This window comes from Ursus americanus, chromosome 16 (assembly GCF_024610735.1).
Source record: "Ursus americanus isolate L20-20 chromosome 16, mUrsAme1.1.p, whole genome shotgun sequence".
NCBI classification, from domain to species: Eukaryota; Metazoa; Chordata; class Mammalia; order Carnivora; family Ursidae; genus Ursus; species Ursus americanus.
Genome location: NC_142142.1, coordinates 3797092 through 3812123, shown reverse-complemented (window position 1 = coordinate 3812123; position 15032 = coordinate 3797092). Strand labels below are relative to the sequence as shown.

General features: G+C 43.8%; 1 protein-coding gene across 2 annotated transcripts in view; it reads right to left on the bottom strand.

Annotated features, from left to right (window-relative positions):
- Window positions 1-15032, bottom strand: part of FHIP1B (FHF complex subunit HOOK interacting protein 1B) — a 162974-nt gene that overhangs the window by 119795 nt on the left and 28147 nt on the right. The window contains exon 2 of one of the 2 annotated variants that reach the window (XM_087868080.1): window positions 5047-5159. The gene's annotated coding sequence lies outside the window, so the exon portion shown is untranslated. The remainder of the gene's footprint in view (window positions 1-5046; window positions 5160-15032) is intronic. The other variant, XM_087868081.1, reaches the window with a different exon arrangement.

Sequence of the window (15032 nt, the reverse complement as noted above, 5' to 3'; positions counted from 1 at the left end):
TGAAACCCACTGAAGCAATGTACCTGATCTTAAAGATTTCTGGGGTATGGCAGAGACTCACTCCCTCAAACTGCTTGGTGTGGGCATGAAAATTGGAAACCCACTGGTGTAGGTTTATTGTGTTTCCCAAAAAAGGTATGTTCAAGTCCTAACCTTTGATGCCTGTGAATATGTTCTTATTTGGAAACAGGTTCTTTGCAGATGTAATCAGGTTAAGATGAGATCATACTAGAGAAGCATGGGCCCTTAATCCAATAAGACTGGTGTCCTTATAAGAAGAAGACTTGAGGCACACAGAATACCATGTAATGATGGAGGCAGAGATTGGAGTTATGCTGCCAGAAGCCAAGGAATGCCTGAAGTGACCAGAAGCTGAAAGAGACATGGAAATGTTCCATCCTAGAAGTTTTGGAGGGAGCATGGCCCAGCAACACCTTGATTTCAGACTTCCAGCCTCCAAACTCTGAAAGTGTAAATTTCTGTTGTTTTAAGCCACAGTTTGTGGTAATTTACTTGATAACCCTGGGAAACTAATATCCATTAATTAATCACCATCATCATCACAGTACCCCTTTTCATAGGTTGCCATCTTCAATGGCCCCCCAGTTAATTCTGTGGAAGTATAAAATTCTCTGTAGGAAAAGTTAATAGAGGCTGAAGACTCCTTATAGATAGTAGACAATTAAATTAACAGTTGCCCAAATATAATGGATCTTGCAAAAATTAGTGTAATGCTATAGTGGTGGAACCAACACACCCTTTAAAAAACTGAAACAAAGGTATTGCCCACTCTATTTGTCAAGGGTTCCTTTTCTATACTGGCCCATCCCCTTCCTAGAATTTGGCATACGAGGAAAGGCTGGCTTTATTAAAAAAAAAAAAAAAAATCCACTACACCTTTCAACAGGGTTAAATCTGCCTAGAATATACTACCTAACAGAGATCTGCTCACGGATGGCCCTCTGCCAGTGTCAAGAACAGATGGATGTTCCCTTTACTTTCCATGAGAGGAGAGTAAAGGAAACCTCTGAGAGAGACAGACCAGGTTACAGTGCCTTAGGTGGTGTCATTCTGCACCCTTGTTTTCTTTCTTCTTTCTCAGTGGTCAGGTGCCCCATTATATGTGGTTGCAAAGATCTCCTGAAACAAAGGTAGCAGAGGCACTGAGATGAGTATGCGCCATCAGTTCCAGGACCAGCTACGACGAGTCCGGCAACAGGGGTTAAGAAGTAGTGGCACTTAAGCCTGTGATAGCATATGTAATACTCCCACCACAACAAACAACAGGGGCTACTGGGGTTGTTTGGGTTTTAGAGTCGGCATATGCTTCACCTTGAAATTCTTCTACATTCCATCTCTTGGATTATCCAAGAAGGCCACATACTTTGAATAGGCTTCAGAGGAGCTTCGCTGACTGGCCTTGGCCACGTTACAAGTCACAGTCTGGTCAGCTCTACCCCTGGTGCCTTATAAGTCAGAAAGAAAGATAAGACTTGAGGTGTCTGTGAATTCTGCCTCTCTCACAGACGATTTGGGGCGGGGAGGAAAGGAGACAGATTCTAGCAGGAAAAAATATACCGGAAATATTTTGAGTTTTAGAGTAAGGCAATGCGTCCAGCCTCTGAGAATTACACTGATTTGGAAAAACAATCGATTGTGATTCTACCGCAAAAGCTAGTGGAAAGATTCACCAGAGGTTGCAGGGTTGTTTTGTAAATTGGAATGCTCTGTCTCACATTGCAATACAGACTCACAGTGTTTGGTTATTAAATGGGGGGAAATCTAAGAAAGGATGAGAGATGGCTATGTGAGTTAATTGTACAAGAAGCATCCCTGACCCTGAACCTCACCTTCAGCTGTCCAGACAAACTGGGGCATCCTCCAGGGACTTAACCCTTGAATCAAAAGTAACAATGTGCAACACAGGCAGAACCATGCATTTAACAGGGAATGAGCCTCAGTGGACAGGCGCTACCTTCCACCCTTTGTCACAGACATCCTGTCTACGGAAGGGGTAAGGCCATTCCACACAATGACGGAGCTTTGTGTCACTGGCAATTAAGAGAACTATAACTTTGGGGCAACAGGAAGTAAGAATCTGAATTGAATCCAGAAATGAAAATCACCAAATGGATGGAAGATCATAGAATGGTATATCATAACCAAGAAGTTTGCGGACGCCTTTTTATAAAAATCAGGCATACTATTAAATCAAACCACTATTTTTTTCTCCTATTTTTTAGTGAGTTGAATAGTATCCCAAAAAAAGATATGTCCAAGTTCTAACCTCTGATACCTGTGAATGTAACCTCATTTGCAACCAATTTGTGACCAATTATGTTAAGGATATTGAAATGAGATCATCCTAGTTTTAAAATGGGTCCTAAGGGGCGCCTGGGTGGCTCAGTTGTTAAGTGTCTGCCTTTGGCCCCGGGCCCAGGGCGTAATCCAAGGGTCCTGGGATTGAGCCCCGCATCAGTCTCCCTGCTCCACTGGGAGCCTGCTTCTTCCTCTCCCACTCCCCCTGCTTGTGTTCCCTCTCTCACTGGCTGTGTCTCTCTCTGTCAAATAAATAAATAAAATCTTAAAATAAATAAAATAAAATGGGTCCTAAAATCAATGAATGTGTCCATGTAAGAAAAGGAGGAAACAGAGACACAGAAAAGGAAAAACGTGATATGCAGATTGAGACGAAGGTCAGAGAGCAGCCACAAGACAAGTAACACTGAGGATCACCAGGAGCTGCCAGAAGCTAGGAGACAGGCACGGAGTGGGTTCTCCTTCGGAGCCTCCCAGGGGGTGTAGATTTGTACTTCTGCCCTCCAGAACTGGAAGGGAATAAATTTCTATTGTTTTAGCCACTAGATTTGTGGTAATTTGTTATGACAACCCTAGAAAACCATTACACAGAGAGACACTTACCAAAAGGATTAGGGGCAGAAAAACTTTAACAATGAAGTAAACCAATATGCCGTGAAGGGACGTTTTGTCTGAGGCACATCGGAGCATCATGCACCTGAGATGAGACCAAGGTTGCCAGAAGCCCATAGTTTTGGAGCGTGTAATTGCTGCTGGAGCCAACGGTCAGGACGTGGGAGTTGAGCTTTTCCTGCAAAAATGTCCTGGGACATTCCAAAAGGCAAAAAGTCTGGAACACGTACTGAATAGACTCTATTGAACCTCCTTCTGTAATGTGAGGAACTCAGTGGGCTCTGGGCCTTAGCCTCGCCTGGATTTGAGCTTGCGTTCTTCAGCAAATAACCAAGGAGCCACCATCAAAGCCACTGCAGCCCTCTACCTTGAGCTAATACGGCATTTCTCAACTACATCTTCTGATCCAGGACCAGATTTTGCCACCCGCATAATAAAGGACAGGGCAGATCATTAGGGAATGGTATGCCCTACCTCTCATAGGGCAGCGCTCTAGACGGAGAGATACAATGGGGCATGGAAGACAGGCTTGACCATGATGCCGTGGGTACTGATTCCAGACCAGTGGCGACTAACAGGAAATTGCATACAGCTAGAGTCCTGCAGCCACATTCATCTTAGTGCAAACAGCCCCCCTGTATATCTCAGGCCGGGCCCAAGGAAGGAGAAGTCATTATGACTTCCATCTATCTATCACAACAGGGAAATAATGTGGCTTATAAGATTTAGCACTGCATTAGTTGGGTGGTGTTTAGTTGTAAGAATTTGTTTGAAAAGTAACTCATTTGTTTGGTGTCTAAAAAAAGAGAGAGTTGCTAATCAATTCAACTAGGGAAGTGAGAGAAGTAAGCTTTACCCTGGCAGAGAACAGCCTTGGCTCTGTCTTCCCATCCCACTCTAAGGCAACTGGCATGGGTTAGCAATACTGCACAGCACAAAGTACCCTATGGAACATTTCTTATCCTACTTGGATTCAGTGGATTTTAGCAGCAGAAGAGAAGGCTCTCAGAACGAGGCCATAGGAATAATCACTCACTAAGCCAGCCAGTTGAGAGGCTTTGAAAAGGGTAACCGTGGTTTGACAGGTCTGCAAGCTTACCCATTTAATCCAAGAGTGAGCATGATCCCTATGACTGACGGAATGGTCCTTGAGGCTGGTACCCCAGCTGTTTGCTATCAGACCCCATCCTGTCAAATGGGATGGTATCACAGTAATCCATTGAACCTCATGGAGGTAATACACTATACAAAATCAGTCTCTTGCCGGCTAGTGCATGTGCCCGTTTGTGGAAGCTGCAGATTAATCATAACTCCTCCTCATTGTGGGGAGGTGGATGAAGGAAGTAGTAATTGACCGGTCAGGACATAAGGTTTAAGACATTCTTGCTGTCACCAAGTTGCGTCTAAGCCACACAAGGAATGGGCCAGAGAGCAATAAGCAAGGCACTCTTACCCCATAGGAGCACACAGGGCTACTTCAGGGCCTGAACCAAGGAGAGGGACCAGGGGAGAAGGTGGAGCTGGTCTTGGAGGCATAAGATTCAGCCAAAGTTCAGTTTGCTTGGAAGCTGATGTAGGTGGGGGAATGCAGGAGGGGGCTAGAGCCATCCTACTACTATGGGCTAGAGATTTATGTTAAAAGAGAGAGAGAAGGGAAGGGAAGGAAGGAAAGAAGGACGCCACTGAGGTGGGACAGAGAGGAAAGAAGGAAGGGAGGGCGAGGGAGGGAAAAGAGAAAGAAAAAGGAAAAGATAGATACTTCCACAACTAGAAAATATATGCAACATATTGAGGAAACCATATACTTACGTGGCTCCAACTAGAATAAGAAAGTTTATAAAGACAGAAAACTGTAATGTCTGGATGCTGCTATACTTATAAAAGTTGTAAAATTACAATGTAAATCCTCAAACAAAGAATGGAAATTGCTCCTTGCAATTAAGCTAGGAGTTGAAGGATCCTTGGGAAGTCAGATTAGAGTGCCACCTATTAAAGCCTAATATAAGCAGTGTGATCCAAAACCCATTTTCCTAAATTTGTCTCAGCATTTCTCCATCCTGGCACTATACAGTATGATAGCTACTAGCCACATGTGGCTATTTAAATTTAACTTACAATTAAAGGGGGCACCTGGGTGGCTCAGTCGGTTAAGCATCTGACTCTTGATCTCAGTTCACGTCTTGATCTCAGGGTGGTGAGTTCAAGTGCCACTCCCAGCACAGAGCCTACTTAACAAAAAAATAAAAAATAAAATAAATTACAATTAAAATTAAGTCCTCAGTCACACAATCCACATTTCAAAAGCTTAACAGCCAAACGTGCCAAGTGGCTGCCCTACTGACCCACACACCCCTAGTTAATACTGCCCCTAGTTAATTAACTACTCTAGTTAATACTACAGGGGTGAGTGAGCCATCCCAAATGTTACCAATAACAATAACATAGGTTTCTCTGAGAGATGAGACAAAGAAATTGTCCATCTCACCTGAAAGCCACATCTTGACAGGAAATTATCAGTATGAATGAAATCACAAAGCAATTAATGGAGAAGAGATTTCTTCCATCAGCATTGCGGACCATTTAAAATTGGTAAATAAGGATACAGGAGAGTAGTCTCTGAAATACTTCAGGACCTGGATCAGCACTCTCAAAAATATATACCTTCCGGGGCACCTGGGTGGTTCAGTCGTGAAGCGTCTGCCTTCAGCTCAGGTCATGATCCCAGGGTCCTGGGATCGAGTCCCGCATCAGGCTCCCTTCTTGGCAGGAAGCCTGCTTCTCCCTCTCCCACTCCCCCTGCTTGTGTTCCCTCTCTCGCTGTCTCTCTCTGTCAAATAAATAAATATATATATATATATATATATATATATATATATATATATATATATATATATATATACATACACCTTCCAACATGGTTTACCTTGATTATGGGAATATTATTATTGGGGTTTTTTTTTAAAGATTTATTTATTTATTTGAGAGAGAGAGAGAGAGAGAGAGAGGGAATGAGTGGGAGGGGCTGGGGAGAGGGAGAGAGAACCTCAATCAGACTCCACACTGAGTGAGGAGCCCAACTCGGCGCTCGATCTCACAACTCTGAGATCACGACCTGAGCTGAAATCAAGACTCAGACACTTAACTGACTGCGCCACTCAGGCACCCTTATTATTGTTGATTTTATCCTTTTGGGGGAAGTATTGTAAGAACTGTCTGTTGAAGTTAACAAGACCCTTCTTGTAAAAATGATCAGAGTGTTCACTGCAAGCCTGCCTCACCCTGGAAAAGGGATTCAAGGTTTACAAGAAGGATGAGCATGTTTAGATTTGAGCACGCAGTTTTGAGTAAAAAAGTAAATGTAACCTTGCCCCTCCCCAGAACCGGTTATCACAGATATGTTAGTTCTTAGTTTTAATAACAAATGTTAAGCACACAAGAGCCTAGAACATGAAGGCACCCAATATAAATTTGTTAATTGAAGAAAACACAAAATTTGCTTTGCTAAGCAAAGTCGATCACGCCTGCAATGACAGCCTTAGGAGTGAACATGTTAATAAGAATTAAGCTCCTGCTTCTGGCTGGCAACCTTGGGAAAGAGAGACCCATGAGAAGCAATGACGGGAGCTGGGAAACCACACATGGGCCGAGTTTGGTCCCAGGCCAGGACTACAGTGTTTAGAGTAGTGAACCCTGCTGGTGTCACTGATGCTCCTTGGCCTTCCCTGAAGCCAGCTCACCTGTCCAAGAGGAGTCACCATCATACTCACTGCCAGATGTGCCCACCCTGAAGGAGAGCCTATAGACTATGGTGATACCGTGGCAACAGAAGTTGAGAAAGGAAAGGAAAGAATGCACTGCTTTGCTTTGTGTCCATTCCCTCCCCTTAAATAACCCTCTTCTTAGGTTCCTTACAGGACTTGCTTTGTTTTACCTACACAAGTGAGTGAAGGGGAGGCAGAAATAAGCTTTTTCTATGGCTGAACAATTTAAGCACCCACCATGCTCCCAGGCTCAATCTAGGACCTGAACCTCTATAATATGCCTCAAGAGGCCAACACATAGTGTCTTGGTTGAAACCAAAAGCAATAATCATTGAGAAACCCTTGGGTTCCCCATGTAGTGCACAAACCTTGTGGGACCTGGGTCTTGGGGAAGGGGTGTGCAGAAAGACACCCTGACACGACTCTCAGAAAGTGGTCTGCACTACTGAGTCCTTGACTGAAGCTTGTGTTGGCCAGGTCAGGGACCCCCTCTCACATTCTTCCAGTCAATCCAGGACCATTAGAATGAGAGGGCAAAATAAACTCAGAAGATCTGAAATATCAAATATTATGAGGAAGAGGGAAAGAGAAAGAGAGAAGGAGAAGTTGGTTAAGACTAGAGTTAAAAGCTCAGGAAACAGATTGAGGTAAACACATACAAGGGGCACCTGGGTGGCTTAGTCAGTTAAGCATTAGACTCTTGGTTTCGGCTCAGGTCATGATCTCAGGGTTCTGGAATCGAGCCCAGTGTCAGAAGATCACCGAGTGCGCCTGGGTGGCTCAGTCATTAAGCGTCTGCCTTCGGCTCAGGGCGTGATCCCGGTGTTCTGGGATCGAGCCCCGCATCAGTCTCCTCTGCTGAGAGCCTGCTTCTTCCTCTCCCACTCCCCCTGCTTGTGTTCCCTCTCTCGTTGGCTGTCTCTCTCTCTGTCAAAAAAAAAAAAAAAAAGAAGAAGAAGAAGATCGAGCCCAGCATCAGGAAATGAGCCGTGCCTCAGTCTCCACAGTCAGCGGGGTGTCTACTTCCCTCCTTCTCCCTCTCTGCCCCTCCGCCTGGCGCTCTCTCTCTAAAATAAATAAATAAAATCTTAAAAAATATATACAAAATAAAATAAAAATAAGCTAAATTTAAATTCAAGTAAAATCCCATCCCAATTGGATGAGAAACTGATGGTTGAATTTTAGAAGTAAAACTGATCTTTGTCCTCTACAATGCATCTCATGTTGCCTTAGCTCGTACCCAGTACCTACACTGATTAGGGTTTCTTTAGTAGGTGAACGGACTCAAACCTTCATACCAGAAGAGTCTAGAACTGTGCTAATATTTTAAGTAACTTTTACTACCAGACATGGCAGAATAAGAAGTCACGCCAGGGGCTCCTCACATTCTACCCATAATTCTCCAGGCCTCTATTATATCGGGTGCTACTCAGGCATCATTTTTTTGCGATAGGCAGAAGCCCACTCAAGCTGGCCAGTCTTCACCAAACTGCTCTGCCCAGGGTGAAAGAATCTTTACCAACTGACACCATGAAGCAACGCTAGAGACAGTATCCACATTCTTTTCAGGCTCTATTGCTTGCAAGCCTACTTGTCAGAACCCCATTCTCTTCTAGACAAGAATCAGTTGGTTGCAAGGAACAGAAACGACCCTGGTTAATTCAAATGAAGGTGGGTTTACTATAAAAGAATTGGCAGCTACCCCAGCTCCCAAAGCAGACTATTGAAACAATTTATTGAGTCTGGAGCCCTTCCTGAATTACCAAAAGGGAGGCGCCATTAAAGGATAATATAGCTTATTTATTCTTTCAATAGCTTCCCAGGCAGAGCAGGAAAGAAACCAGACCTCTCTTCTGAACAATAATGGGGCCCACTAACTCTGGGAAAAAGGCGAGATGTCCTTCTAATTGAGGAAATATATCCTTTTTCAATATGAGTCTAGATTGTACTCTCTAAAAATTAATGTCTGTTCCTGGGAGCAGTGGATGAGCTAATATAACAATTCTATTAATCAAATGAATGGACATGATTGCTGCTCACACATATAGGAATATGGAAAAGGAAATCTGGCCAGGAAAATTTAAATCCACCACTAACTACAGACCCAGAAGTTCTTCTTCTCTCCCCCTGCCCCCATCTCCTCCCCTATACACACAGTTCTACAAGATTTGGGCATCATTTTGAACTAGCTCAACATCCTGGAGGGTCACCTCAAATTGGCACAGTGAGACTTGGGATGATGGGATGGGGTAAGGATGGTGAATTTGGAGAGAGAGAAGATCCAAGAAGTGATATCCCTTCCTATGATTGGTGTGGAAACTGGCAGGTTTTCAAATGGGACACATTTTAAAAGGAGGCCCATGAAGAAGAAAAAGTTGTTCAGCAAAAGTCCAGGGAGCCTGAAGGATTTAGATCTGTACATAGTATCCCTTTAGAACTAAAGAAAAAGTCTCAAAAAAAAGTTAGGAGCATTTTATCCTTCCCCTCTTTGACACTGAGTCTCCCTTCTGAAATTGCTTCAACTCTTCGGTGAAGAAACACCTGCAAATAAGCACTTAGGCTGTTAGTAATTTGGGAGAGACTAGAAGAAGAGACCTGCAAGGGGAAGGAAGATCTGCCCCAAACACTTCTTCCTTTGATGTAGTGGAAAGAGACCTCAAGTGGGCTGTAATGAGGAGCTCCGGTTGGTGACAGGCTACACTGAGGGCAGGAGGAAATAACCATGATGATGAGATAGCCTGGCAGAGATGACAAATTTGAGAGGCAATATGACCAAGGCTTCGGGGTCTTTGTGTAGATTACAGGACTCTGCCCTCTAAAAGAGGAAGTGAAGGGGGCTCAAATTCCAAGTGACCCAATATCATCTGGTTACAGTTAGTTCTAAACCTCAGTTTCAAGCCCGAAGTTCTACACAGTCTGATCCACTTCTACCATACACACGCACGCGCGCACGCACACACACACACACACACACACACACACACACACTCAGGGCTCCTACACTCCCTTGGGCTGTCTTGATTCTTCCAAATGAATCTGGGCGCCAACACAGCCCCGTCATCAACTTTCACTAAGAACACTGAAAATTTCCTATTTCAAGAGATCAGAACTCTGAAGTTTCAGAGGGTTGGTCATAGGCAATGTCACATCAATGTCACAGACTCTACCCCCCACGCTCTTACTCTCTTTCTTCCTTCTCTCTCCAGAGTAAGCAAATGCTTTTCCTTGCTCCAGCAGGTGTTGTGCCGGTACTCAGACTCCTTGGCTTCTCAGCTTCTACCTCAAGTGAGCCTGTCATGAAACTTCTTCCGGAAAACTACACGGCTGTCTCTTCAGCAAGTCCAGGGAGTACAATGCCCTCTATCTCACCAACCAACTCTAAGATCCAAAATAAGCCTGTGGGACTAGAAAAGGAGGCCAGAGAGCCGTCTTCTGCCTCTGATTCTCAAAGGTCTCCTGTTCGCTTATCTCCACTCGTGTCTATGTGCCTGCTTCATGCGCTTATCAGCAAGGCACAAGGTCAGAAAATGTCTCTCCCAATCTATCTCCAGCACCTACTATCAAATGATTAAAATCACTGTGTCTTAGTAGAATTTCCTGAAAGATAAAAAGAGTGAGCATCTAACTGGTAGCTTTGGGTCAGGTCCAATCTGCTATTGCCCAGGGGTGAGGGAATGAGATGAGTACAGTAAATATGGCCAAATCTTTTTTTTTTTTTTTAAGATTTCATTCATTTATTTGAGAGAGAGAGTGTGCGCACAAGCATGAGTAGGGGCAGGGGCAGAGGAAGAGGAAGAAGCAGACTCCCTCCCCAGTGAGCAGGGAGCCTGATGTGGGGTTCAATCCCAGGACCCCAGGATCATGACCTGAGCCAAAGGCAGGTGCTTAACCAACCGAGCCACCCTGATGCCCAATATGGCCAACTCTTAATAGGACCTGTAGGCAAGGCAGGCACAGAAGCTTGTCTCACACAAGTAGCTACTCTATTTATCCCTGGTGGTTATTGTGGCGTTTAGAGGCTTCAATAAATAATACCCACCCCATTCTCTGCCTGAGTTCTGAATCAGCTGAGAAATAATGCAAAAGAATACGGTAAATGAGAGGTCAAAATAACAACACTATGATAAAGTTGATATTGATAGATGTGGCTTTATCATTAGGAATTGGGCTTTTTCATCCTGAACCCCAGGATTAGGGTAAGTAGCCCACTCATTCATAGACTGTGCAAGAAAACTGTAGCTCTCCCTACCCACCACTCCATCCTCCACCCCATCCATGGCAGACCATTTTATTTTATTTTATTTTATTTTAAGATTTTATTTATTTATTCGACAGAGACAGAGACAGCCAGCGAGAGAGGGAACACAAGCAGGGGGAGTGGGAGAGGAAGAAGCAGGCTCATAGCAGAGGAGCCTGACGTGGGGCTCGATCCCATAACGCCGGGATCACGCCCTGAGCCGAAGGCAGACGCTTAACCGCTGTGCCACCCAGGCGCCCCTGGAAGACCATTTTAAATTTTACTTCATGGAGGAGGAGAGTAGAATGTGTGTATCCTGGGGGAGTCTGGCTAAAAAGAGCTAAAGGAGTTGTGTTGAGCATACCCAATTCATTCTTTCCAAATTAACCAGAGCAATGACCACTTTGCCCCAAGGGCTCAAATCAAAAATCCAATCTGAATCTAATCAAATCTCTAGATCTAACTACTAATTCACCAGCAATATATGAGACAAAGAAACATTTTCAATGATAATTAAGCAATTCTTGCCTACTGTGGGACCTTCTGCAGGATAAACAACTCAGGTTCCTTAGCCAATAAATTTCAAAGAAAAAAAAAAGATGGAAGGTAAATGTATAGATTAAAAGAGATCTAAGAAACTTATAAACTAATATTAATGATCAGATCTGATTCTAAAAACAAGCTGAAAAAAATTATGACATAATCTGGGAAATGTGAAGGCTAATTAAATTTTTTAATGCTAACTGAACATTAAATAATATTAAGGAAATAAGTTTGAGTGTCATAATGGCTTTGTGGTTACGTAGGTTTGTTTTTTTTTTAAGTGTTTTGAATTCCCATGCAGTTGAGGGTACTATAGTCAAAACCTGGTCGAGGTAAACTGGAATGTTCTTGGCTGATCTCAGTAGATAAACTGATACGGTCAATAGAACATGTCTGGCATACAAAAAAAGTGAACTACAACTTTATAATTTGCTCACACTATGATCTCTCTCATTCTGAGAAGCTGCCTCTTAATGGTTTCCTAAATTTAGAATCCTTTGAGGGAGTCATTCCAGTCAGCTCTGAAATCTGGACTTTTTTATCTTTCCAGATTTATTTAGGATCTAATCACTGTTTCTGAGCTAATAAAAATTCAGACATCTTACTCTGTTCTTATACCCTCTTTAAGAGCAATTAGACTTAGATGCCTCTCCCTTTCCCATTTTTATTCACCCATTCTGGTCTTCTCAACATGTGGTGAGAGGAGGTTAGTCTCTCCATGGTTCCTTTCCTTGGGTGAGGTAATTTCAAAACAGCATTACTTTGAATCAGGTTTGAGCAGTCTGATGAATAACACAACTGGTAAACAATTGTTCTGCACCCTCCATGTCTAAAAGGCCCATACACAGAAGGACTCCTTTTCCTCCACGACTGAAGCCTTCCTGCTTCAGCTACCCCTGTTTATTAAGGCACTGCAGCCCACCAGCAACTCTGTGTGGCCCCTAGCAGCCCATGCACAAATGCTAAGTCTAACAGCCATGTAGTTCAAGGATAAACTGCAGCCATTATTCCCAAGGCTCTCATTTTTACTGTGGCTATGCCTTGTCTGAGAGCAGTGTGGCCAGCATGTGCTTGCTAGGTTCTGTGTAGCAGGCATCTGCTGAGGCCGGTGTCAGCTGAGCCATTCGTACCTACCCCACCCCTCAAACCCTGGCCCAGGGCGGTATCTGCCTAAATCCTGCCCTTAATAAATGTTGAGGCCACCTACATGCACTGAGACAGAGGCATTTTGGCTGAAGGGAGGAAAGGCCTGCCCCTGTATCCTAAAGCCAGCCCATAGCCCTGCCTCTATAAAAAACAGATGCTCACTTGTGGATAAAAGCCCGAGAGTTGTGGGGACCCACCAAGGAGAAACCCCACACATCTGGCACCAAAAACCTGAAGTTGCCCGTCCAGTTATAAGTGATAAAAACCAACTCCATCCATAAACGAGCCAGCCACACGGCTGCATGTGAACCACCATCAGCCACACGGTCACAAATCCATGCTTACTAAAGTCTGTACCTCAAGCTATGGATCCTGGCCTCACCAGAAGCCTCTTCACATGTTAGCTGGATCCCCAAATTCTACTTCCTGTTTATTTCTTAAGGCTTCTGATCCAGTGAAATTGGATCTTGAAGTTCTGTGGATCCTTAGTCAATAGCCCCCTCTCTCCCTCTCCTGAGTTCAAAACCAATTAAAAGGTAGAAGTCAACATATTACTTTTATTATTGATAAAGCTAATATTGGAGAAGTGATTTATATAATTGGATAAACTTTCCAATAGTGAGCCCCAGAAATAAAAAGAGGCTTACCTAGCCAGTAACAGATCATGCTGGAAAACCAAGGTCTCCCCACTGGGGCAAGTCCCTTGAAAGCGTCCTACAGAACACACGCTTCTGTGGCCAGTCCAACTGCCAAAGATTGACACAGAGAAGCTGAACCAGTGTGCTCACTTTGCTCTTCTCAAATTCTCTGATAAGTTATTGACTTCTCTTCTCGGGAGAGAGGCCAAGAGTGTTACGCCAGAGGAGCTCCCTCCATATGAAATAAACCCCTGGGAGGGAGGGAAACCACTTTTCTCCAACAATAGTGTTAAAAAGAAAACCACGGGCACACACCACTTGCCTGAAGACCTCCACCCCAGCCCACTTGCTCCTTCCACACTGTCATCAGAGCTTGTATACTGGGGAGCACCCACTGTTCAGCCTCTAGCTCACCTTTCCTGCTGGCTGACCAACTGAGAATGTTTTGTATATCTTGACAGAAGTACAGGTTACATAAGTATGTGCATTTGTCAAAATGCACTGAACTATACACAAAAGATCATTGTTCACGTGTGGGTCATGTTCAATCACCACTGTGTTGATGTTTATACAATCCTATGGATTTGCCAAAACCTATCTAACTGTATACCACAAAGGGTAAATATTACTGTAAGTTAGAAGGGAAAATTAATACCCCAGGTAGTGGGGGGAATGCAAAATATAATACATACTATAGCAAATGAACCTAAGTGTTTAACAAATGAGTAACATAACTACAATGAAGGAGGTGAGAAGGAAACCAAATTTACTTTGGAAAACTATATTTTGAACAAATCCTGTAAGACTGAATACAAAGTACTGTCCATAAATTATTCTGTATTTTTTTTTAAGATTTTATTTATTTATTTGAGAAAGAGAGAGCGTGAGCATGGGTGGAGGTGGAGGAGAAGAGGGAAAGGGGCAGAGGGAGGGGGAGAAGCTGAGCAGGGAGCCTGACAATAAGTGGACAATGACGCAGGGCTCAATTCCAGGACCCTGGGATCATGAGCCAAGCCAAAGGCAGATGTTCAACCAACTGAGCCACCCAGGGGCCCTATTCTGTATTTCAAAGATGTGTTCCTCATAATGATATTGATTACCAGTTCTGAAATAACATGTACACACTTGGGTTGATCAACTATGTATATGTAATGTAGATAATGGGAGCCAGTTTCTCCTGTCAAAGAAATACGTTACAAACAAGGAGAAAGTGAAGGGTGGAATAAACATTGTGGTGTTAGATTGGGGGGAAAGAAAAGAAAAGAAAAGTAAAGAAAAGAAAAAAGAAAATCAAAGGATCAAAATGGAGTCACTTAAGCCAAGTCACCAAACCAGGTCTTAACAGTAACCTAATTGTGTTAACCAGGATGCTACGGATGTTACTTAAACAAGAGGGCTGAAAGCTATCAGCGGAAGGGAGGAGGGGAAGGGACAAAAGCGGAGAAGGAACTATTTTGTTTTACAGAACCTACCGTTCAAGCCAAGGAGACGCCCAACTAGGTGTTTCACCTGATAGCCCCTAGCTAAGTGTGTCTAGCCTGGTATCTCCTTACTGAGCCAGTGTGAGCCGGACTGGAGCTCAGGACCTGTGCAGAACCCCCCGAGTTGTCCTGAAGTTACCTGCAGTTCATTACAATACCAAGATCTCCATCTACAGCAGGGTTTTCTGCCATTTTTTAAAACATATGATGTATGCACTAGCATGTTGACATGCTAGGCATGCCCAGTTGAACCAACAGTGCCTAAGCTCCCTGCCCCGCCCACTAATACACTGAA